Source organism: Ambystoma mexicanum, chromosome 7q (genome assembly GCF_040938575.1).
Source record: "Ambystoma mexicanum isolate Mex_15411 chromosome 7q, UKY_AmexF1_1, whole genome shotgun sequence".
Taxonomy (NCBI): Eukaryota; Metazoa; Chordata; class Amphibia; order Caudata; family Ambystomatidae; genus Ambystoma; species Ambystoma mexicanum.
The window spans coordinates 725115815-725131466 of record NC_090941.1 but is presented as its reverse complement, the minus strand read 5'-3'; the positions used below and the strand labels follow the sequence as shown (position 1 = coordinate 725131466).

Genomic DNA, 15652 nt, shown 5'->3' with positions numbered 1-15652 from the left:
TGTCAGTGAAAGCAAATGTGTTTTTCATAGTTCTACAACATGTTATCCGTGTAGAGTTATGTGCTATTTAAGTGTGGTGGCAGTGCCAGGGTCTGCCCTTGAAGTCTGAAAGAGCTGTACCCCCTGCACACCTGATCAGAACCATACAGGCAGTAAGGTAGGTACTGATTTAAGTGTTTTCGGCCGCTGATATCTTACCCTACTTTGAAAATTGACTGCGGAGGTTGAAGTCAGAAGCTGCAAAAGACTTACTACCTTCTCTGTTAGTATCTTGACCTGTTCATTGGAGCTACATTGGATACCCACGCAGGGATTGTTCTACCTCCACAGGAGACGCATCCTCACATGCCTTTTTTTTTTTCAAAATTTTTTTTCCTAATTTTGTGTCAAACGATGGCATAAACTCAGGGGTAGGCGGGGGCTCGGGAGCTCGAGCAAGATGTTTGCTTTGTAACGGAGATCTCAATCTGGAGATGCAGCTTCATGAAATTTGAAGGTCCTCTGGCAGATATTTTCAGATAAGGAAGATCTGGTGGCCTGGCAAGAGCCAGCTGCTGTGCGGACATGGGGTATGGCGCTCACAGGAGCCGCTATCAGCAAAGCCACAGCTGACTGATAGAAGATCGGGGCAGCCACGTGGTCCGTCCCTGAATCGGAAGCAAAGTGAGCGGGGATAGGTGATCTAGTTCTTTGGCACACTGCTGGTAGAGCTTCACAGCTCCCCATATGCAGTGGAAGCAACCGCAGTACACATGCAGACTTAAATGTATGGGCACCGTCGGAGCGGCTTTGGCTATCACGGCCTCCCGGATCATGCTTCTCTGCTGCAACCAAGGGAGTAGCGGACTGGGTCCTGGTGCGGCACCCTTCAATTCACACACAACTAAATATGCCCGAGAGCCACAGACTCCACAGACTGTCACGCAATGAGAGGAGAGAACACTCTGGTGCCAGATTTGTATGAGCTTCTCATTTTAACCCCACAGCATGCCAGATGCATCTTTACCACCAGCACAGCAGACTCACTAAGAGACCAACAATGCGCATGTGCCATAGAGCTCACAGGCAGACTGAAAAGCAGAGTTAAGCAAAACAAACACCTGTGAGAAACCGGAGGGTATTCTCCCTCCTATTCCCCATGGATCCTCTACACAGGTGGCCAGGGAAATGCCATCGCTTTTGGATTCCGACCCTGGGGGTGGACAAGCGAGGGAGGATCACCTGAGTGGAGTGTCTGGTGGGAGTGGGGTACCCTTGGGAGACACATGGTATCCCCCTTTCCCTAAAAATGACCAAACCAACCCATCCTCCGTCTTCATGGGGTTTTACAAACCAACTCCCCTGACTTCTTATAACATGACTGTGAAAAGTACTGAGAAGAGGAAGAGGCAGCTAAGAGCAGTAAAGACAAGGGGCGTTCACCACTTAGGTCAGGCATTGGAGGTCAGGCATGTCCCCTTAATGATGGTCAGGCAGGGCTAATTATGAATTCATACCTGCAGCCTGTTATAGGTTTGCAGGTGTATAAAAAGTCCCACCTAATGAGAGTCGGAGAGGACGTTTGGACCGGAGCAGTGACAGTGAATTTACAGCAACAGCAGAGAGGCCAAGAGGGATAGCGATGGAGCTATCCAGGTGCATCACGCTTATGATTCAAAGAAGTGTGTCCTGGGAGCTGGGGCTCTGTGGAATCTAGGGAAGCGTGAAAAGGGAGCCGTGCTGGGAGGCTGCTCTTTTTTCTATTGCTCAAGGTGCTTGTTCTCCTGGGGACAAAAGCCGACCTAGGAGTGCCTGAGGGGCAGGAGGGATAACCCTGAAGTAAAGACCTGTAGGCCGCAAGATCTGCACTGCAGGAACTCGCATTACAGAAACTGGTGAGCTTCTAGATTTACAGAAACCCGGTATGCAAGTGTTTGAAGCTGCGCATAAGGATATTTTGTACCAGAGGGGTCGCGTGAATGAAAGACATGTTATCGAAGGTCTCCGATTAGAAACCTTATGAAGCAGTGAAAATTAAAGCCTGTTAACTCATAAAGCAGAGTGAATACCTTGTTACGGAGTAGGCGCGTGCAGATACACGTTGTTCAAGGCCTCTGGGCGCATTTAAAGGCAAACTTCAAAGACTTTTTTCAATGAAACCAATTGAAAATAACAGAATCATTTGCTGAGAACCCTTTAACCATTTTTGAATGCCCAATGGAAAACAAGAGATTCAACAATATATATACATTTTTCCAAATGCCATATAAAAGGAAATCATCACTTGTGAACATTTTAAAAGAAAGGAGGCTTTCACAAACACTTGAATATGCCATGAGCCATTTAATATAGTGAATGAAACTTGCATCACACACGCAACTCCTATATGACTGGTTGCCTCTGCGCCCGGATCTCCTGACCCAGTCAGAAGATCGAGTGCTTCGCCTGATCCTGCATTCCCTCACCCGACATGCGTGACTCTTGAGAGGATGAGGTATGATGACTGGGACCTCTCAGAGGAGGTACTTGAGGTGTTGCTGGCTGCGTGCAGACCTTCTACAAGATCTCTGTGCACATGCAGGTGGAGAAGATTTGAGGCATGGTGCAGGGAACGTGAGGTAGACCCTATCTTTTGCCCCACCACCAGAGTGATGGAGTCCCTTCTCTCACTGGCCTCGTCAGGCCTTCAGGTTACCACAGTCAAAGGGTATTTGGTGGCCCTGTCTTTTGTCAAGAGCTCCCCAGACCAAGGTTCCTTCTTTACTATTCCGGCCATGGCCCAATTCCTGTAGGGCCTTCTCAATAAGTTCCGCCAACCCCTTTTGTCGTCCCAGATTGGGATCTTGATCTGGTTTTGACCTTCTTGATGGCGGTTCCGTTTTAGCCTATGTACTCATATCCCTTAAAACAGGGTTCTTGGTTGCAATCACATCTGCCAGGAGGGTTAGCGAGCTACAAGCTTTGTAGCTTGTAGCTCGTGAAAGTCTCCCTCAGTCAGGCCTGGGTTCCTTCCTAAGGTGGTTTCAGAGTTTCACCTGTCCCAGTCTATCGATTTGCTTGTCTTTTGCCCTCCTCCACATCCATCGAAGGAGGAAGAGCGGTTCCACTGCCTTGATCGCAAGAGGGCGTTAAGCTTCTGTGTTGCTTGCACATCTGAGTTTCGAAAGTCTGCCCAATTATTCATGGCCCATTCTTTGTCTTGAAAAGGTCTTGCCATAACCAAGCAGACACTGTCACGTTGGATTATTTTGTGCCTATCCCAGTGTTACCAATCGGCAGGCAGGGAACTTCCAGCGAGCATCAGGGCTGACTCAACCAGGGGGTTTAGGCCTCTACAGCCCTCCAAAGAGGGGTTCCTTTTAGGGACATATGTCGGGCAGCCACTTGGTCATCCTTACATACATTCACCAATCACTATGCCTTGGATGTTGCACGGGGAGCTGATGCACGGTTTGGTAGGGCGGTTCTACTGAATCTACTTGTTTAAATCTTTCTGCCCTCCTGCGTTACTCTAACTGCTTGGGGAGTCTATCAAGATGGGGAATCTGCGGGAGAAAGGCAATCCATTGAAGGAGAAATTACTCACCGTAATGTTCTTTCTAGGGATTCTTCTAATGCAGATTTCTCAAAGTTTTGTGACTTGCTGCTTCTGTCCAAACAAGAAGACATCTGGTGATGGCTCTTGGATGACCGCTTCTGTCTCATTTAATAAAAAAAAAGATGTTTTCAATCATTGTTGTGTGGGATCACCCTGTTAGGGTGTAGCCTCGTTAAGCTTTCTTTTACGGGCTGATTAGACTTCTACTGTGGGTTTTTTCTTCTGCAGCGTTCATGCGTGAGGGGAAAAGGGGAGGAAATGAAGCATGGGGCGTAGTGAGTGACATACTATATATATATATATATATTTATATATATTATATATATATATATATATATATACCGCCTGACGTCCCTTCCGGAGCCTGCGATCGAGAGCCAGGCAAGACGGATCGCCGGCCAAGTCGAGGTCCAATACGCCCCCTGGCGAAAAGTTTCTGAGCTGGATGATGGATATCTATCAAGATGAGGAATCTGCGGGAAAAGAATCCATAGAAAGAATATTACGCTGAGTAATTTTTCCTTTTGGCTTCTGTATAAATATTAGGCATTTGCCAGGCACTGGTTGCCTAACTTCATCTACACATATGGAGGAACGACACATGAGAGGGCCGCAGCGAAAATACATTTGAGGAGGGATACTGTTGTTTGGTTGAGTCCCTGCCCAAAACCATGCTAATTTCTAGATCTATTCCCACCCATTCCTGCCTCAGCTCGCCCAAACTCCTCCTGCATGGGAACTCTTTGAGCTCTCTTGCGTGGTGGTGGACGTGTTTTGCAGCGTGCTGACGTAGTGTATCGGTGGCATCCAATTACCAGCTATGGTAATTGGGGCATGGGTACTGTATAGCTTCCTTGTTATTTTCTTAGTTGCCTCGTATGGATGTATTTTATTGCATGTGGCTGCCCTCTCAGATGGAGTCGCCATATGGATCACGTAGTGTTTCTAACATCACGTTTTCCGGGCACAAGCACTGTCAGTCCACTTCTATTGTGTGCCCCATACAGAAGACAGCGCTGAGGAACCATCGGACGGCGACAGCGTGTTCATGCAGTGTGCACCGACAGTGAGAGGGCAGTCCCTGCCCCTAGGAAGATGTGGCTGTCTTTTATTCCTGGCTCTGCACTCCTGCACAGAACAGTATCGTGTTGAGTGAGTTAAATACAAGAAAGCACCGATGCCCATTGAACTCAAAATAAAGCAGGTGTGCACTTTCTTCGGTCCAAGAAGTCTTTTTTTGTTGCGTCACATAATTTTAAGGGCTAAAGAGAGCAGGAGTCTGAAAATGGCCAAATCTGCACATATAGTACTACTGCTTGTGCTGGATTAGGGAAGTAACTACCCCTTTCTTTGTGGATATTTGCGATTTGAAGTTTGGACTTTAGTAAAAGTCAACCAATCATCAGCTAAATGTTGTTGTGTTTACTTATGTGCATAAATGATAATAATTGGCAGGATCCATCTCTTTTGTTATGATGGACAGCAGCTGGCCAAGGAACCAAAATGTTAAAAGCCATGAAACGTGAATTGAAGATTTCTGACAGGTTAGAAATTGGGGTGGCAGTTTTACAGTAACAGGTTTTGAAATGTAAAACTGCTTCTGTACACATCTGGCTCACCTGCAACATTGTTTGGGCCTGCATGCCAGAAGTCCAGCGTCATCGGATATGCGCTGTGTGAATGCTAATGATTTAAATTACAGCATGTTTTGCACTCCTGCATTATAAAAGAATACTCTCAATTCAGTACTCTTAGTTGCAATAATATCACAATATAACAAAGAATATTGTACTGTGGATGCATGATACTTGAAACCCCACTAACTTGAAACGTAGTAGTTGTATTACAACAATTGTTTCCCAAGAAATCCTCCTCCTTATCATTAGGCTAGAGCAGAAGAACATTCTACAGCGTGAAGATTGGAATTTTGGTTGAGGATGTGGTATTGGACTATATTCCTGATGTTTCAAACGTTTATCATGGCTGCAGTGACGGCGATCATGGTGTAGTTTAAGGTTCTCAAAGAGGACCCCAGGGCTGCAAGCCTTCAGTGATGTCTTTATGATCTAACAAGGAAAGGGAATAGGTGCTGGGAAAGAGGGTGGGGTTATTATGGGGAATTGAAACTAGATGGCTGCATAAAAGCCCAAATTGTTGGCATTGCCAAAGCATGGTTCTCTTAGCCTCTGCATCCGAGCAACTCCCTCTTGCCATGGGGATCCGTCCTCAAGGGGTCCCGTTGAGTGAAGCCCGGGAACTCCACCTCTTTGCCTGCCAAGGCACCAAAGGTGCTGTCAGTGGCAGGCCTTACCTTCTTAGATTTGTTGTCCTTTGGAGCGAAGAGATAGCCTGTCACTCCATGCTGCCAATGTGCCACCCAAGTATGGAAATCTGGGGGGCACAGGGGCCATCCGGAGAGCTGGGTCTCAAGCGAGAAAAAACCCCTCCAGGAGAAAAACCCTTGACTGAATTTGGTGTAGTGGTTCCCAGGCCAGAATAACTGCTGAAGTACTCCAAACACGAGGCAGAAGACTGGATCCAAGAAGGGAACTGTAGAGTCAGCAGCTGGAGCCCAGGAAGAGCAGAGAACAGCGTGGGACCAGAGAGCAGTCTGGGGAAAACCGAGAATTCGGGAACCCAATATGAGAAGCCAGGGACCGGACAATCCGGTGGTAGGATGGAAAAGAGAGAATGGGAAGCCTGAGACAGGGAGCTAGGGAGGCAGCAGCCGAGAAAGTCGGCAGGCGAGAGACCAGGAGCGGAAAACAAGCAGAATGCTGAAGGCAAGGAAGCGCACTGTGAAGCCATGCAGGGGAAACTCGAACTTGGCGTATAGCAACACGAAACAGTTGCAACGTGCTGCCTACCTGATCCGCGTTGTATTTATTTACAGATCGCTGTCTTCTGAGTCTGAAGCATGCGCAATGACGTCAGCACTCTTGGACACGCATAGCCGCCATCTTGGTATGGGAGGCTCTCTTCGAGTGTCTTCGTAACTAGACTCGGTTGAGGAGACTCCACGACTGTGGAAAACCCCCCAGAGATATTACATCATGCCCCCTTTTATGTCAGGGTCCACCCGGTTTCCAAGGATGTAGCAGATGGAACTCACGAACCAGATGCGGTGCCTGTATGTTGATGGAGTGTGTGATGCTGGAAATGGCTCGGGGACAGGGCCTCTGAATCCTTGTCCTTTACTGCTTTTTATCGTGTGTCCTGTCGTGTTTTCTGCCCAGGAGTCCATGTGGGACTCCTGGCAGTGCAGCTCTCTCTTTTGGTTTGGTGAACAGACCCATGGGATACCCTTATGGCACCCATGGGTAGGGGTACAACCCTGTACCCCTAGTGTATGTTTTTGGGCACCTGTGGGTGGCCCACAGAGCAGGGTATGGGCTGGTGGCAGCTCCATGCTGAATTTGACAGGTGCTCTGGGTGTCCTCCATTTTGGGATACCCAGGCCCTGCCATTGGGATCAGTTGATTCCTGATAGGAAACAAGATGGCCCCTGTGGCCTCTTGCTTTCTATTGCCTGTTACCTTGTTTTCCCAAAGTCCTGGGAAGCCCTGACTCTGTCCCTTCCCCCTGACTGGCTGTTGGTTGGAAGTTCCATATATGGTGTTGTTGTGAAGGCCCAGCTAGACTGACTGGAGCCTTCCCAGTGACTGTATGTTGTGGGTACCTCCTGTGGGTGGGACCTGGGGTGAATGGAGTGCGTGACCAATATACACTCCTTGTTGTGGTTGTCTGGTTTCTGGCATGAGAGAGAAAGACTGAGACAGCCCTGCCCGAAACTGGCCTGAATGCAGTGTGTAGTGTTGAATGGCTGGCTACTTGTCTCAATCCACATTCCTTGTTGTGAGTGTCTGAAAGGGAGGAGTGTGGCCTGAATGCACTGTGTGCCTGATTGGCTGACTGCATGAATGCCCTTCTGTATGATTGGCTGCTGAGTGTGTGCCAGCAGTGTGGATGAGAGACAGAATAGTATATCTGGGGACCTCTCACCACTGGTAATTGTTCAGAAGCGTTCAGAAGCTGAGTCTCCACTCAAGAGTAACTGGAACTGCTGATCTTCGACGTCCAGCTGGAAGAAGAAGACTTGCTGCTGCATTTGCTTCGACCGATCCGAAGGCTGCCAAAATCGTCGAAGACTGACCCGAGAGAGGACCTGGTAAGGCGCCCTCTTCCCGTGCTCCGAGGGACCATCGAGCACCGCTCCATCTTCGCCGAAGCGCCCTGGAAGTCAGACCCTCGAAAGGCTGCCGACCCGAGACAGGACCGCCGAGGAGATCGAAGTGAAGCACCCGGACATCGCCGCTGTCGAAGTCCATTGCTGTCGACCAGGGTTCGCAGGTTTGTGTAACCGCTGGAGGCCCGTCGAAGTTGTGTTGCCCAGCCGTGGGAACCACTTGACGCCGTGCCGCCGACGACCGGAGCCGTCCGCTCCTTGCCTAAGAACGTTTGAATCGAAGGACTCCCTCGTCCGCACCGTCGACCGCTTTATCCTGTCGGAGAAAGTCGAGGACGACCAACGCGCCGAGGAGAAACCTGCCGGTGGGTTTCCCGCCACCCGAAGACCACAAAGACTCGAACGACTCGACGCCCTTGCTGGGCCCCCGTCTCCACAATCTTTGCGGTCCAGAACAATTGTCATCGAGGTGCCCTGCACGCCTCTGCCTTGCAGGACGCCAACGCTCCGTCGTCGACGAGCACCGCTTGGATCGAAGCTGCCGCCTCATCGACGCCGTTCTACCCTGTTTGTTGTCAGACGTTCAACGCCCCGTGTCTCCCGCTTGAAAGGGAAGGCATTCAAGAAGGGCTGTCGATTCCCCGCCGCCGAACGCCGAGTTCCTCGACGCTCCTCGATGCCTCTCGACGATCCGTGACTCCTGCTTGAAAGGGGGTCGCTCAAGAAGGATCTGTCGACGCCTCTTCGAAGAACTCGACTCCACCAGGTACATTGGGGGGGTAAAAACATTATAGGAGGGAATAAGACTTGCAGAACAATATATGGACTGGGCTTGTGCCAGTATTCTGCCTATTGCTCAACCATCTTATTTTCTCTCCTCTCTCTATTGCTGGTTTCACTCTATTGATCTGTGTGACATTGTTACAGTATTGTTGATGCACTTTAATGAGATCTAATACAAAGGGTGGTACCACTTTAGAATTGTATATATTTGCCATTGTTGATTTTCCTAAGTACAAAGTGAGTTATTATGATAAGTGTACATAACCTTGAATATTGATTATATAAAGACTGTGTTCTAACCAATACAGTGTGTGGACATTCCTTTGTGGGGGCTTGGGGACTACACTGTACTTAAGAACAAGCCTGCATCACCTCCTGAGAAGCTAGGCCTTGATTGCTCGACCATAGCTACCGAATAGAGAATCTAGGCTGGGGTCATCTGTGCCTCCCCTCTACCATATAGAGAGCAGAAGTACAGACCACCCCCTACCAGTCTTTACAGAGGGTTCTCAAGATTTTTCAGCCGCGGAATAGCCCTTCCAGTCTTTCAAGTATTGAAGGACACCGCAATGATATCTGGAGTCGCATATCTTGTGTACCTTGTATTCTCTTTCGTAATCCTCCACAGGGGGAATAATGTCTTTATGTCTTCCTGTATAAGGTTTCAACAAGGAAGTGTGGAACTCTGGATGTATGCGTTGCCAGGTGACTGGCAACCAGAGCTTGTAGGCCACTGGATTGATGGATTTCACAACTGTAAATGGACCAAAGTACCTAGGGGACAACTTGCCAGGCTTTAGTCTCTGATGAAGGTATTTAGAGGATAGCCATACAAGGTCGCCTTTCTGGTAGTTATCCGTCTGTTTGTTTCCTTCTTCTATCTGCACACCTCTCGTAGCTTGACTGGGCTTCATGTAGAGCTTGAAGTGTCTTTTGTTGAACGTATCGTAGGTTTCTTACATTTTCTTCTATGGATGGCACTGAAGTAACAACCGAGGGTAGTTCCGGAATCCAGGTTGGGTGAAACATGTAAGAGCAGAAAAAGGGACTCTTCCCCAAAGTTGAGTGTATATCGTTGTTAAAAGAAAATTCTGCTAGGGGCAACAGAGTAACCCAATTGTCCTGAGATAGGTTTGTAAAACACTGAAGGTACTGCTCCAGAGTTTGGTGAAGGCCCTCAGTCTGACCTTTGGTCTCTGGATGGTAACCTGAAGACATAGCCCTGGAGATAACAAGATGCTTACATAATGCCCCCCAGAACCTAGAGGTATATTGTACCCCACAATCAGAAGTGATAGATGGATTCTCTGGTAAACCATGTAGGCGTAATATGTCTTTAAGTAACACAGTGCTCATCTCTTCCGCAGTTGGTATCTTTCTCAAACAGGAAAAGTGACCCAATTTTGTGAAATAGTCTACAGTCACCATTATAACTTAACCCTGGGATTCAGGTAGTTCTACAATGAAGTCTGTAGAGATCTTTCTGCCATGGTCGAGAAAGTAACGAGGGGGAACAGAGGTAACCTGCTGGTAGACGACAAGACGACTTGTTTTGCGCACATACTGAACACTCAGTAAAATAGGCGGTGACATCACTTATTACAGTGGGCCACCAGAAGTATCTCTTGGTGAGATCGATGTTGACCTTCTGACCGATTGACCAGCCACAAAAGAATTGTGTCCCATCTTCATGACCTTAAAGGGAAATTCTGGTGTGGGTATGTATATCATATTTTTGTAGTAGTATAGACCATCCTTGTGAGTCAGTCGGGTCCACAGACTTGGATCCGGGGGATTCCTTACACCTTCAGTCTGAAACTGCTGCATCCAAACATCAATGGCATGTATGAAGGTGGTGGTAGAGAACATCTCCCCCCCCAAAACGGTCTTTCCACATCCTGATGACAGTTTCTGGACACGAGATTGGCAATCACGTTCTTGGTCTCGGCGAGATATGTCATCACAAAGGAATAGTGTGAAAAGAAGTGTGCCCATCATGCTTGTCAGCTGTTCTGGCAGTCGAAATTCTGTAAGGACATTACATTCCGATGATCAGTACGTATCTCTGTTGGTTGGGGAGCACTTATGGCTAGTAATTCTTTCTCTAGAACCGGATAGTTGCATTCGGCGGGAGACAATGTAATATGCCAGAGGATGTTCCACATGATTTTCCTGGTGCTGTTTTAGAACGAGCGGCCCCAATGGCGGCGTCCGAGGCATCAGTTTCCAGGATAAAGGCCTTTTGATAGTCGGGCTGTCGTAGCAGGAGAGCTGTCATGAGCCCAGTAAGTGAGCACAGTTCCCATTCAGGCATGCAGGAGAACCAATGTACATCACATCAGTCAGTAGGTCAAAAGTGGGTATAACCCTGGCAAACATGGCATTTGTACCATTCATAACATATGCTCCCATAGTGCTTACAGTGGTCTCATACACTAAACATGGCCGCCGCCAGATCCATTGATAACTTACAGCACGCTCTATACTTAATGCAGAGGGAGCTACTTAAGCCCTGCCTCTGCCGGAGCGCTCACTTCACGTCTTCTCCGCTGACAGCGAGTAACGCTACCGGCGTGTCTCCTCACAGAACCTGTCAAAAGAAAAATCAGAGACATTAGATTTCACAGAAAAAACAACAGAATTCCATCATTTTTTAAAAGACTTACCGAACCGAAGTTATCTCCGAAGTCGTTTTTTCAGTCAGCTGTGTTTGTTCGTAGCTGCAGCATCTTCTGTCAGAAGTTCTCTCACAGCCGCAGCATCTTCAAGCAGCATTCATCGTTTGCAGTCACAAAACCTTCATTCAGAAGTTTCCTCAGCAGCCACTGCATCTTCCGAAGATATTTTTCCTCAGCTTTCCAAAAACCTGCAGACAAATAAGGGATTTAATTAACGAACAAACTTAATAGAAAATAAGAAAAGTTCAAATAAGTTTACGTACCTGAAGTTTCTTCAAGTTTTCACCGCCCGGTTGTTGCTGCACTCTTCCCCAAAAGGCTGCAGTTACTCTGTATAGACAAACGTACTCTAGTTGAACGTTTCTCCATCCCGAGTAACGTTGCAGTCATCCCGCAGCCATTATACTCTCCGAATTCTGAGAACCTGCATGAAAAAGGGAAAATATTAGAAAGAGAGATCTTTCCAACGTAGGGACTATTCCAAATCTAAAAGACTGTAGTATTTTCTCCAGATACTTACCCAAGACAAATTCTGGAAAAGCAAATACATTATAAATGCAAGAGTCTATTGAACAACTCAGCCTTCCACATTAAAGTTTCTTCATTCCAAAGCGCCCCTGTAGAATAACAGGATGAGTGCTCCACAAAATATAAACACAGGTGAGAAGGGAGGGATTACCAAAAGCACACAGTTCTACAGTAACTTCTCAGAAATCAGGTATTATAGCAGTTGTATTGTTGTATTTGTTGTTTATACAGAAAAGGAATCCTAAAAGTGCCCTAACAGGTCCACAGGCTGAGAAGGCATTACGCTCTCGAGGAGTCCAGGTAAGTGTTACAGGAGCAGAAGTGAAGTGTTGTTTAAGGTGGTCACATGCCTCTTGTGTGGATTCATCCCATCTAAAAGGAACATTCTTCTTGAGAAGATGTGTAAGGGGTAACACTAAAGATGAGAATCCTGCTATGATTTTTCAGTTGAAATTAGCCATTCCCAAGAACCTTTGGAGTTCTTTGATGGTACGTGGAGCTGTCATCTGGAGTATGGCTTTTATTTTTCTGGGATCCATGGTGATTGCGTGGTCGGAAAGAATGTAACCTAGGTAAGACATGGAGGATACGTCAAATACGCATTTCTCCAATTTGACTTTCAATTGTTGAGCTCAAAGCCATTCCAATACCTGACGTACGTGGACTTCTTGTTCTTCCGGAGTGGCGGAAAACACCAGTATATCGTCCAGGTAAATGACGACTGAATGCATGAAGAGGTCTGCCTAAGAGACGGTCCATATCCCTTTGAAATACTGCATGGGCATTAGCGAAGCCCAAAGGCATTACTTGGTACTGAAAGTGTCCAAATGGAGTGCGAAAGGCGGTCTTCCATTCATCACCGACCCGTATTCTTATCAGGTGTTAAGCACCTTGTAGGTCTAATTTCGTGAAGTTCTTTGCAGATTGGACAGCCTCCAGGACATCTGGGATCAGAGGCAGAGGATATTTATCCTTTACAGTGACTTTATTCAATCCTCTGTAGTCGAGACATTATCTCAATTCATCTGTATCCTTCTTTGGTATGAAGAACAGGGAGGTCCCTCACACCCTTGCGGACTTGGATTCTGTTATTAGACCGTTGTGGAGATGCTCATCCAATTATTGTCTCATGGCCTTCTTCTCAGAAGGTGATAGCAAATACATCCGACTGAAGGGAACCATGGCTCCTGGTATTAAATCTGTAGCGCAATATTTATCCCTGTACGTCAGCAAGACCTTCTTGTCTTCAGTCCTGAAGATTTCATGAAATGGTAGGTACTTGGCCGGTAATACAGTCGCCACTGATGGTTTAATGGATGTGAGGATGGAAGCAAGAAGCGTCCTTTCCTCAGTAGCTATCGATAAACAGGAGCGTATGTACTGCTCAGATCCCAAAAACAGGGTTTGGGCTGTCCATTTTGTATAGGGATTATATTTGGACAGCCAAGGAATCCCCAGAATCACCGGGTAATGGGCGATATGAATCAGGTCAAAGACAAGGTATTCTTTGTGTTGTTGGATTGACATCTCTAACAAGGCCATATGGCTTTCAATGGGTCCACCACTTAACGGTTAACCGTCGACTTCTTCCACTAGTATAGCTTGACTTTTTTTTTCTATTGGAATCTTCATCTGGTGAGCCCAATTGAGGTCCATGAACATAGCGGCGGCTCCTGAATCCACCATGGTATGTGTCACAATGGTGGACTGTCCTGGGACTGTTAGATTAATCTTGAGGACTAGCATGCTAGTCCCCGGGCGTTCTCAGATTGCCTCTTTCCTGGAACTGGTACATGTTTCCCGCACGTAGATCCCTACTACGAGCGGGAGCTGGCTTTTCCCGGCTTGCGAGCTGGGGCCAGGGGGCACACCTGTACCAGATGTTCAGCCGATCCACTGTACATGCATAATCCTAGTCTTTTAAGGCTGGATCGTTCTTCATCTGACAAGGGTCCCCTTGCCGTACCAATCTGCATCGGTTCTTCTTTGTTGCTGCCCTTTGTTTCTGATCCAGGCGTGGGTCAAAGGACACGAGAGTCACTGTTCAGCGAGCGTCTGCGTTCGTGTCTTCTCTCTTGCAGCTGATGGTCTATTTGCAATACCAGCTTAACCAGGTCTTCAAAGGAAGGGGGTTGAGGTACCCGTGCCAATTCATCCTTGAGCTCTTCTGCTAAACCCCTTCAGAACAGAGTAATGCATGCTTCTTCTGGACAGGCTGTCTGATGTGCCAATTGTTTAAACTTAGTCACATACGTTAGGCCATCCATAGATCCTCAGTAAAGTCCAGGAGATTATACTGTTTGGTGTACGTAAATTCTGGCCTGTCGAATATGCTGGAAAAGGCCTCGATGAAACCTTTGAAGTCGTCCAGCAGGGGGGCTAGAAGACACCACCAAGGCAGTGGTCCATGATAAAGCGCTCCTGTTAGGGAGAATTCTTTTCTAAGGCTAATTTCCCTTACCTATAGAGTCCCCCAGCAGCTTTGCTGGATTTGAGGGGTTTATTTTTTTCTCCTGCTGAGTGAGACCCTTTTTTCCCACTCTTAGACAGATTGCTAGTGTGTGTTTTAGGATATCTTGTGTGCTTATGGTCTATGGGGTTTTTCTCACCCTCATAGGAATCATCTTTTTAACATGTGTGGTACACAGCACCCTCCGTGCCGTACCGACCCCCAAAACATAGACTCCATACCCTGGGACTGACTACTGTCTCCCAAGGCATGTAAAGTCCCCATTGACTTTACTAGACAATACTTATGAACTAAACCAGTACAACCCATTTTACTATGGTAGTACTTGAAAGGGTTAATAGTTTTTCCCTAGTGTTCATTTTTGAGGGGGTACCGTACAGTCCCTCTCTCAAAAGTTGTTGGCAGGTGGCAGTGGTTACTAGCGTAAATATTCGACCGCAAATATTTCCCTATGGGATTTTCCCATTGTTTGAGGCTACCACTTTTACTGACAGCCTCTAACATACCGCCGGTTTATTTTAATATTAACTTTACTCCGGTAGGTTTTTATTGCCAGAACTTTAATGATATTTCTTTCTCGTGTCTTTCTCTATAATCCTAACCCAGGTCGGGATCCTTTGTTTGTCTGCACAGAAGCCCTCCTCTCGGCGCCACTGAGTCTGGGGTAGGCAGGATGTGTGGGAGGGGGAATAGGCACCCTGGACAGGGTTGCCTACGCAACCCTAGTCGCACTCTGCCCTGATAGGCTGGGGGGTTCTCCCGCCAGGAGAGCCACCCCACTGTGTGAGTGACAGCTAGGCTGTATGAATGGGGGTCTTGCTGCATAAAAGCAGGGTCCTGAGGACTGGAGGCCAAGACGTCGCCACTGGAACTAAGAAACCGAAGAGGAGAGAAGCTGAAGACATCTGCAATGACTGAACCACCGGTGAAGCCCTGCTGCAGATCCTCACCACTTTTCTCCAACGACTTGAGAAGATCTTCCTCTGCAAGAGTCTTCTTCCCTTGAGCTGGTGGGGCCAACCAGTTTGCCAATCGCCTTCCAGGACCTGCCTTGGTCGAATCGCCAGTGCCCTGCACTCGGAGACCGGATAGCCAGGCACCCGTCCACCAGGACCGCGATTTAAAGGAGCGTACCTTTTATTCGTTTTGGCAGCACCGCGGATGGTTTCATCCCTAGGCAGTGCAGTAACTCGAACCTTCCTCCACGACGAGAGCCTCTCTTCCTCTGCTGGATCTCCCGAACTGCAGGAACTGCCAGGAACTACCGCCACCGCAGGAGCCTCTTTTACTTTAAAGGTACATTGTTCCGCAAGGCCTCCCGTTTCGTTGGGTATCGCTAAAGGTGTTTTAAATCCTTTACTTACCTACTGAGTTGGTCACCCCTATCATCTAACATTGTCTTTCACCTTCTGCAACCGCCTTTTCGAATC

At 47.6% G+C, this 15652-nt stretch overlaps 1 protein-coding gene across 1 annotated transcript in view; it reads left to right on the top strand.

The window, feature by feature from the left end:
- Positions 1-15652, top strand: part of RNF17 (ring finger protein 17) — a 3777565-nt gene that overhangs the window by 2911678 nt on the left and 850235 nt on the right. The window lies entirely within an intron of this gene.